Below are 8,917 nucleotides of genomic sequence, written 5' to 3'. Positions count from 1 at the left end.
TACAGTAACTCAGTGAATCAGTTCAACTTTTAGCCTCTTTTCTACCACATTCTATTGAACATATGATCAGAATTTATCTTTACTCATATTAAATCTTTTTTCTGATCAAGAGCAAATTTTGAATAAAAACACATTCTTAGAGCTGGAGAGATGTTCAGTGGTTAAAGGCATCTTCTTTCAAAGCCTGACAGCCTGGGTTCAATTCCCCAGTTCCCATGTAAAGCCAGATACATAAAATAGCATTTACATCCACAATGTGCTTGCAGTGGCAAGAGGCACTGGTGTGCCCATGCTCTCTCTTTATCTCTCTGTTTTCTCTCTCTTTTTCTCTCTCTTTTTCTCTCTCTCTTTCTCTCTCTCTATATATACCTCTTTCTCTCTGTCTTTCTCAAATAATGAAATACATAAAAACATTTTTAAAATAAACATATCCTTGTCTCTATCCTTCTACTTGTTGTGTAACTAGTTCATTGAATGGCTTGCTTACTATTTGAATTATGAATTGCATACTGAAAAAGAATTATGAAAATGTTGACTGGAAGACTATCATAAAAAGACTTCTCAAGTGCTTTTCTAAAACTAGTGCCAATGATGTTCTGCATCCTCAAGGTGTAGCAGCTGGGAAGTAGGGGAAAGGACAGATTTTCTGAACCTACCAGAACTCTTGATTCAAAAACTTGAGGTATGCCCAGAAAGCTGGTTTGAACAAGCTCTCTGGTGACTTTCACACACTGAGTTCTGAGAACAGCTTCCTTGCTTATCAGACTTCTGCTGATGGTCTTTGGCATGCTGTCCTCATTGTGTTGGGCAGCTTCTTGATGACAAAGAGCAGCAGAATTCATTCCCATGCTTTTCACATATAAGCTCAGTAGTCTTTAGCTAATGATTTCCCCTGTTAGACATACTCAGTCCTTACCTGCACAGGAAGCATGATGAAACCCTCCTGCAGCACAATGGTAAGGACTACATGCAACAGGCACATGATTTTGGCTATGTTCATATTAGCCCTTAACCCTTTCTTCCTCTGTCTTGTTTGTCTTCATATCTATTGCTTCACCTATTCTTCATTGCCCCAGCTAGTGGGGAGTCGAACAAGGACTCAAGGAGAAGCTAACCTGAATGGGGGAGGTAAACAGAAACAAGAAGAAGACCAAGCTAGGTATTTGTCAAGGTCTTGAAGTTTATGTTTACACATAGGTTTTTATAGGGTTGAAGGGGGAAGGAGTCATAATCAGGCCAGAGATCACAGGGTTACCGGCTAAATGCAATTTCTTTGTTTCTTCATCAATTACCGGCAGCACCAGGAGAGGCTATCACCCAGGTGTAACAGCTTCTTCATTTCTGGTAATAGGTCATTAGATGAGGAAATAGAAACTTAACTTGCTATATGGTAGTTTCTGTCAACATGGTTGAGGTTTGGTTCATAGCTCCCAACATCTCCTCCCTTCTTTTATACGAAAAGAGGGGAAGGCCCGCTTTGCAGCGGTGGGCATTAATGAACTGGGGGAGTAGGGACCCAACTCCTCCTGTGGGATGTCTTTTTCTCACAATTTTTGGCCCTTGGTACCTTTTGGGGAGGGGAAGCAGGGCCTATGTGGCCAGAGAGTGAGGCACGGCCTTAGTGATAATGGTTATGGTACCAACCTCCATGTAAGTCAGGTTTTTCTCTCAGGGAATTCAGAAGTGGTCAGAAAGGGACCTTCCCTTGTAGTGCTTTGCCTCACACCCATGTTGGTGCCCATATCGCACTCACTTTATTGTGAGCCAATATGCATAGGTCTGAATCCTATGCAGCTCCCATAGGAGGGGTAGCTATTTGGCCATGGCAGGTAGACCACAGCGATAGCAGAGGTGTAGAGGACAGCAGTATAGTAAATGAGTACAGAATGTAAGATCAAGGGAGAGTGACAGCTGCAGGTGGTAAGTCTTCAGTGGCAATGCCTCGATCCGCCAGCTCCAGTCTGTGATAATGAACCTGCAAAGGCTGCATCTTAATAGCATCAATCTGTTGACGTGTAAAAGATATGATTTTATTTATAATAACAGGTCCGATTGTGAGTAAGAGGATTAAGATAAGTAGAGGTCCTTCCAGCTTTGTCCTGTTAGGAAAAAGGAGATTCTCTCGGGGAAGTGTTTCTTCCCTGGATATGTGAGATGTTACTGGAGGATCATCAGCTTGTTTTACAAGTCTCTCTGCCAGCAATCTCACAGCATTTCCTTTGGTGTCAAACAAGCATACTGATCCTTGGCCCCAAATGAGTACTGGGTCTGGGCCATTCCATTTTAAGGTAAAGGATCTTTCCACATGGCTTTGACAAAGGTATTTTTTGTGTTTGTGTGCCAAAAGCAATCAGCAGCTGACTTTCCTTGAGCGTCAAGGGTTTAAAAGTTTAAAACAAACAAGGCATGATGAAGGATGTTTTGGGGGTGGGCCTTTAATGGGATATAAATCCCCCATTTTTAACTTTTGGAGGGTATGTTTAATAGTTTGATGGGCTCGCTCAACAATTCCTTGACCATGGGGATTGTATGGTATGCCTCTAATATGTTTAATTGATGACAGAAATTTTGGAATTTATTTACAGTATATCCAGGACCATTATCAGTTTTAATAATTTGGGGCTTTCCCGTGACACTAAGGCAATTGATACATGAGAAATGACATTTTTTGAAGCTTCTCCAGCATGGAGACTGGCAAAAATGAATCCACTAAAGGTATCCATAGTAACATGGAGGAATTTAAGATTACCAAATGAGGGAACATGTGTTACATCCATTTGCCATATCTCAATGGGAATTAAACCTCTAGGATTTACGCCTAAGTGGGGAATGGGTAGGAGGGTGACACAGTTTATGCATTGTTTGACTATCTGACCAGCTTGTTCCCTACTTATTTTAAAAAGAAGACACAAGGTTTGAGCATTAAGGTGATGTACAGAGTGAGCTGCTTTGGCCTGGGCCACAGGAGAAAGTCCCTTTGTGTCAGGACAGCCTTTGCAAGCATTTTCCAATCATTTACTGAAAGCCAATTATCACTAAGGGCCTCTAGTAGGTTCATGGTAAAAGGAGAAGTAGGTCCATAAGAGGAAACAGCACTTTTTTAATTCCTTGATATGTTTAAATTTTAAATGGTGATACTGCTGGGGCTTAATAGCAATACTTTTGTTCCTGCCTGGCTTGCTATCATCATCTGAATCAGTGGATTGTTTAGAGTGCTTATCTTCTTCAGAGCCTTCCTCCCCTGAATCTGTTTTTGCCCCGCTCAACTTAGGTGGTGAATAGGTTAAAGAATTTGCTCCTGCTTTCACTTGGGTGTGTGTTATTGGAAATGCATGAACAGTCTTGGGTTGTTTGATTTTTAGCTTTGATGTGCTGTATGGGGGCAGGAGAGGGAGAGTGGATTTCAAGGTCTAAGTCATGGAATTGTTTAAGTAAGGTGGCCTTTTCTTTTTAACTGCAAGGAGAGTTTTTAGTGATTGGGCTTCCCAGGAAAGTTGGCAGGTCGCCTGTCCAGTGACTGCTTCTAAATCACAATTGAGAGTTACAGGGGCACAGAAGTGATGTGACTTAGGCATGTGAAGATAAGGTGGAGGGTCTGCTATGGGGGCTGTGGGAGGTGGCCAATCAGGGTTATGATACCTGGCAGCCTCATCCTCCAGCTCTGATTCCTCATCTAGGGAAAGAGGGCTATTAGGGGGAGGGGTAAATGCAGATTTGGAGAGAATAGGATAAATGGATTTAAGGGCAAGAGGATCATCCTCAGGCATAGGAATAATGACAGAGGGGCACTGAGAAGGGGGATCATTTGTCTTGTCTAGCACCTTTGCCTGGGAGCCACTGCTGTGGTGCCTGCCTGGAGGGTAGGGCGGCTCAGGGGAGGGAACTGCTGTAGCAGCAGCAGCAGTAGCCACTCGGGGATCCTGGTGGCTGGTAGTTAGTTCATGAATGGGAGGGGTTTGGCTAAGTTTAAGGTTATTTTTAAGAAAGAATTATCTGGCTGGAGAGATGGCTTAGCGGTTAAGCGCTTGCCTGTGAAGCCTAAGGACCCCGGTTCGAGGCTCGGTTCCCCAGGTCCCACGTTAGCCAGATGCACAAGGGGGCGCACGCGTCTGGAGTTCATTTGCAGAGGCTGGAAGCCCTGGCACACCCATTCTCTCTCTCTCCCTCTGTCTTTCTCTCTGTGTCTGTTGCTCTCAAATAAATAATAAAAAAAGAAAGAAAGAAAGAAGTATGCATCCCTAACAACTTTTGAAACATTCGGTTGACACCGGTGAACCTGAAGTACATCATTTATTAAGTTCCAATATGAGAAAATTTGAACTGGGACCTTTTCAGGGCCAAAAGTCCTATAGTAATCTTTTAAACAGTCTCCCACTCTCCCCCATCTTTTTTCATCAATGGTACCTTCCCGGGGAAACCATGGACATAAATTTTCTAAGAAGAGGAAAAAACGAACAAGTTCTTTTTTCTTAACTTTTGCCCCACAAGTCTTGAGGGAGTCTTTATAATTTTTTTTTAATTTATTTGAGAGTGACAGACACAGAGAGAAAGACAGATAGAGGGAGAGAGAGAGAATGGGCGCACCAGGGCTTCCAGCCTCTGCAAACAAACTTCAGACACATGTGCCCCCTTGTGCATCTGGGTAACGTGGGACCTGGGGAACCGAGCCTCAAACTGGGGTCCTTAGGCTTCACAGGCAAGTGCTTAACTGCTAAGCCATCTCTCCAGCCCTTGAGGGAGTCTTCAAATCCCGGATAAAAATTTCCTGTTTACTTAGGGTCTGTCCCATGATAGAAAAGGAAAGAGGAGAAACAGCATGACCAAAGGGCAATGTTCCCAGTCGGAGATCCAGCATGGAGGATTCCCCATGAGCTTGACGTGAGCCTAACCGCGAGTTTAAGAACTGGCAGCTGCTCTAAGAGCATTTACTGGCTGTTGCATACCCCGTTTTGTTGATAGGAAGAGAGGCTAGATAGGAGGTCTTTGCCAACACCCGAATAGGCTGTCGGGACTCTCACAAGGACCTAGGGGCCTTCAGCCAATGCCAGAGGGTAGCCCTGGCCAAGAGGCTTCAGTTGCCCTGTCACTATGTTGCAATTCCACGTGATGGCGCCAACTGAAAGTAAAAGGAGGAAAAGAAGTGCAAAAAGAAACCCTGCAGTTCTTGTGTCTTGCAAATTTGACTGAACAGTCTTTAAATAGTTTACCTTACAACTCGTCACTTGTCTTACCTTAGCGGATCTGTATCACAGGTAGGCTTTCTGTGGTGATCACGGTGCGGGTCTGTATTACAGGCGTGGACTGCTTGCAGTGACCTCTATGCAGATCTTCACTCACCCCCCTGGTGGGGTGGCGATCCAATGGCCGGGACGGCCATCCACTGGAGCGATGTTCATGTTTTTTCTTTGTACCTTGGGCCCCACATTCGGGTCGTCACTTGCTCCGGCCAGCAAGGAGTCTAACAAGGGCTCGAGGAGAAGCTAACCTGAATGGGAGGAAGCAAACAGACACAAGAAGGAGACCTAGCTAGGTATTTGTCAAGGTCTCGAAGTTTATTTTTACACATAGGTTTTTATAGAGTTGAAGGGGGAAGGAGTCATAATCAGGCCAGAGATCACAGGGTTACCGGCTAAATGCAATTTCTTTGTTTCTTCATCAATTACCGGCAGCACCAGGACAGGCTATCACCCAGGCATAACAGCTTCTTCATTTCTGATAATAGATCATTAGATGAGGAAATACAAACTTAACTTGCTATATGGCAGTTTCTGTCAACATGGCCGAGGTTTGGTTCATAGCTCCCAATACTTGATACCACATTTTCATGTTTCATGTTCCTTTGAAATTTTCATTTAGCCAAATTTCTATTTGCCTAAGAGGCTTCTATGCTCACCAATGATTCAGTATCAAAGACCCCAGTATTCACATAAGCCAGATGCACATGGTGACACATGCATTTGGAGTTCATTTGCAGTGACTAGAGGCCTTGGCATGCTCATTTTCTCTCACTCTCTCTCTCTCTCACTCTCTCTCTTATCTATCTGTCTCTCTCTTTTATCTCTAGTAAAATAAATAAATATAAAAATATATTAAAATAGAAATTGTACAGTGAATCCTTGAGTATGAGGTGGGTATTGTGGGTAGACTTTCCCTCTGGAGCTCATGTCAAAGTTCTAAGTTCCTTAGCATCAACTTCCATGAAGCTCACTTCTGTTACAATCAAGAAATACTTACTGTGTTCATCTCATGAGCTGGGTAATGGGCACTGAGGTCACTTGGGTATGGCTGTTCATTTCCTCACAGAACTTCAAGCTGAATCAGGGTGTCCTATTTATACAGCCAGCTTTACTGTTTAGAATAGTAATTCTTCTGAAGAAACCTGACACTCTGTAACAAGTGTGGAAACATGATAAAAACAAACGTGTTATATGCAGGGAAGGCAGACAGCCATTACTTCTCAGAAGAGAACATACTGGTTTTAAAACTTGCTCTTCATTAGCTTATGCTCAATAGAAAGATTTTAAGTTGTACTAAATACTAGCTCTGCCAGGAAACTTGGAATATAAACATTTTTTGAATGATTACTGAAAGTTAAACATTCTATTTAGAAAGAGCTTGATAAATTTCTGTGTTAAACTTGTGGTATTATTCAAATTCATTATTATCACTGCGTGTTCAAAAATTTTGGAAAGAAGTCTAGAATGTCTCTGTGAACTTGATTTGCTCAAAATGTGCATGTTATGGACTTCTGGAGGAAGAGTAGAAAGCAGCAATTTATCTGACTGGGAATTGTGGTAAGTGAGCAGCTCACCGAGAGAGCTCAATTAAGGGTGACCCTGAAAGGAGACCCCAGCTTTCCTTCTGCAGGGTGGAGTGCACCTGTGAGCACAAGAGCTATGAAATTTTAATGAGTGGACATCCAGCCCTCAGAAATGTGGTTCCAACTTGGGTTTTCCACTAAAGGAAAAAAGTATGTGTTTTTCCAAATGTCCATCAGGGCTGGGTTTCGGGAGTCTTCCTACACTTTGTCTAGTCTTTGCTAATGTGAAAAGAGGTCCTTCTAGCAGAGCATAGGAATAGGTTGTGAATAGCTCCATGCCTACTGTTTTTCTTTCTGTGAGTTATCTTTAATTTTTGAACATGTTGTTCATATATTCAACTTTTGGCTTACTGACTTTGTAGAGTGATTTTTAATATTATTTGTGAATTTAGTGTGTGCTTCAGTGCTTGTTGTTGTTTTCTTCAAGGAAGGTTTGCACTCTAGCTACAAGGCTGGCCTCAAACTCACAGTGATCCTCCTACCTCTGCCTCCTGAGTGCTGGGGATAAAGACATGAACCAACATGCCTGGCTTAGTGTGTGCTTCTCTATTTTTGCTTTGTTCCCAACTCTTACTCATGGGGAATTTGATTCACTAATCAATACTACAAATATGTGATAAAATATTACACAGCCATTAAAATGATGGAGTTTGTGGTATAGATACACAAGGCAATTCTTTTAGCCATAAATTGTGTCCTTTGTAGGAAAAGGGCATAATCACAAGTGATTTGAGCCAATCTGAACAAGATGAATAGCATGTATTTCTCTCATTTGTCATTTCTATATCTTATATAGATATATAAAATCATTGTTATGGTTACCTTCTTGCTTCTGGGATAAAGTACCCAACAAAAGGCAGCTGGTGGGAGAAAAGTTTTTATTTTGGCTTATAGTCTCTAGGAAAAGCTCCATGATGGTGGGGGAAAACAATGGTATGAGCAGAGGCTGGACATCACTTTTGTCACAAGTAGAAAAGAGCAGCAGTAGGGTAAGCTGAACCCTGGTAAATAGGGAGCTTGCTATAGAACATCCCTAAGGACACCTCCAGAAATACAACTCCTCCATCAAAGCTCCACCTCCCAAATTATAACATTAGCTAGGGACAAAGCATTCAAAACACAAGTTTATGGGGAACATCTGATTCAAACCACCAAAATCATGTATCTATATTACATTAAAGTAGGAGCAAAATAGTCTACAGCAACAAAAGGGACTAATGAAGAGGAAGGGTGAGAATTGGAAGGATATGGAGTATTGAGGGAATATGTTCAACATAAAACATATATGTGTATGAAAATGTCATGATGTAATATAGTACTACATACAATTAACCTTGTACAATGAATCTCTTTAAGGAGGTGGTATAGATATCACCTCATGAATACGCAAAAATGTTCATCCCACATTGCTGGCATCAGAGGCCAGCCTGAGGCTATGTAGTGAATTCCAGGTCAGCCTGGGCTAGAGAACAATCCTACCTCAAAAACACTAAATAATAATAATAAAAAAGAATAAAGTCTGGCTTCAGGATTTCATTATTTTGTTGTTATATGGTCTATCAATATGTGGGTAAATACTCCAAGAATAGCATTTTCTAGATTTATTTTGTTTTACTTTCCAGCCTCCTAAGTATAAAGCATGCTACATAACAACATGTCAGTCGAGGTTCCTAGCACACATAGCGAGTCAGTAGTGTAGTTATCATCACATAACCAATCAATAGAGGTTCTCATCTCATAACCTCACAGTCGAGTTCCCATCTCCTAACCAGTCAGTAGAGTTCTCGTCTCATAACCAACCAGATATTAAATGTTCTGATGAACCTGGGAAAGGGAAGCATGTTCAGTGCTGTTTAAGCCAGCATATATCAAACTCTTCTCATTATAAAAGAAAACATGTCATTGCACCAAGGATCTGCAGAGGGCAAGGTGAGAAATCCAGGACAGCAGTAGAAGTGCCAACTCAAAACAATAGGAAGGAGTTAATTTTGGCTTTGCTTTTTACTTTTCTCTAATGTCTGGGCATTTTCTTTTTTGTAAAATAAGCATGAATTATTTCACCAATATAACAGCATCACAGACAAAATAATATCATTG

The sequence above is a fragment of the Jaculus jaculus genome, chromosome 10 (genome assembly GCF_020740685.1).
Source record: "Jaculus jaculus isolate mJacJac1 chromosome 10, mJacJac1.mat.Y.cur, whole genome shotgun sequence".
Taxonomy (NCBI): domain Eukaryota; kingdom Metazoa; phylum Chordata; class Mammalia; order Rodentia; family Dipodidae; genus Jaculus; species Jaculus jaculus.
Note: the sequence above shows the minus strand (reverse complement) of the source record.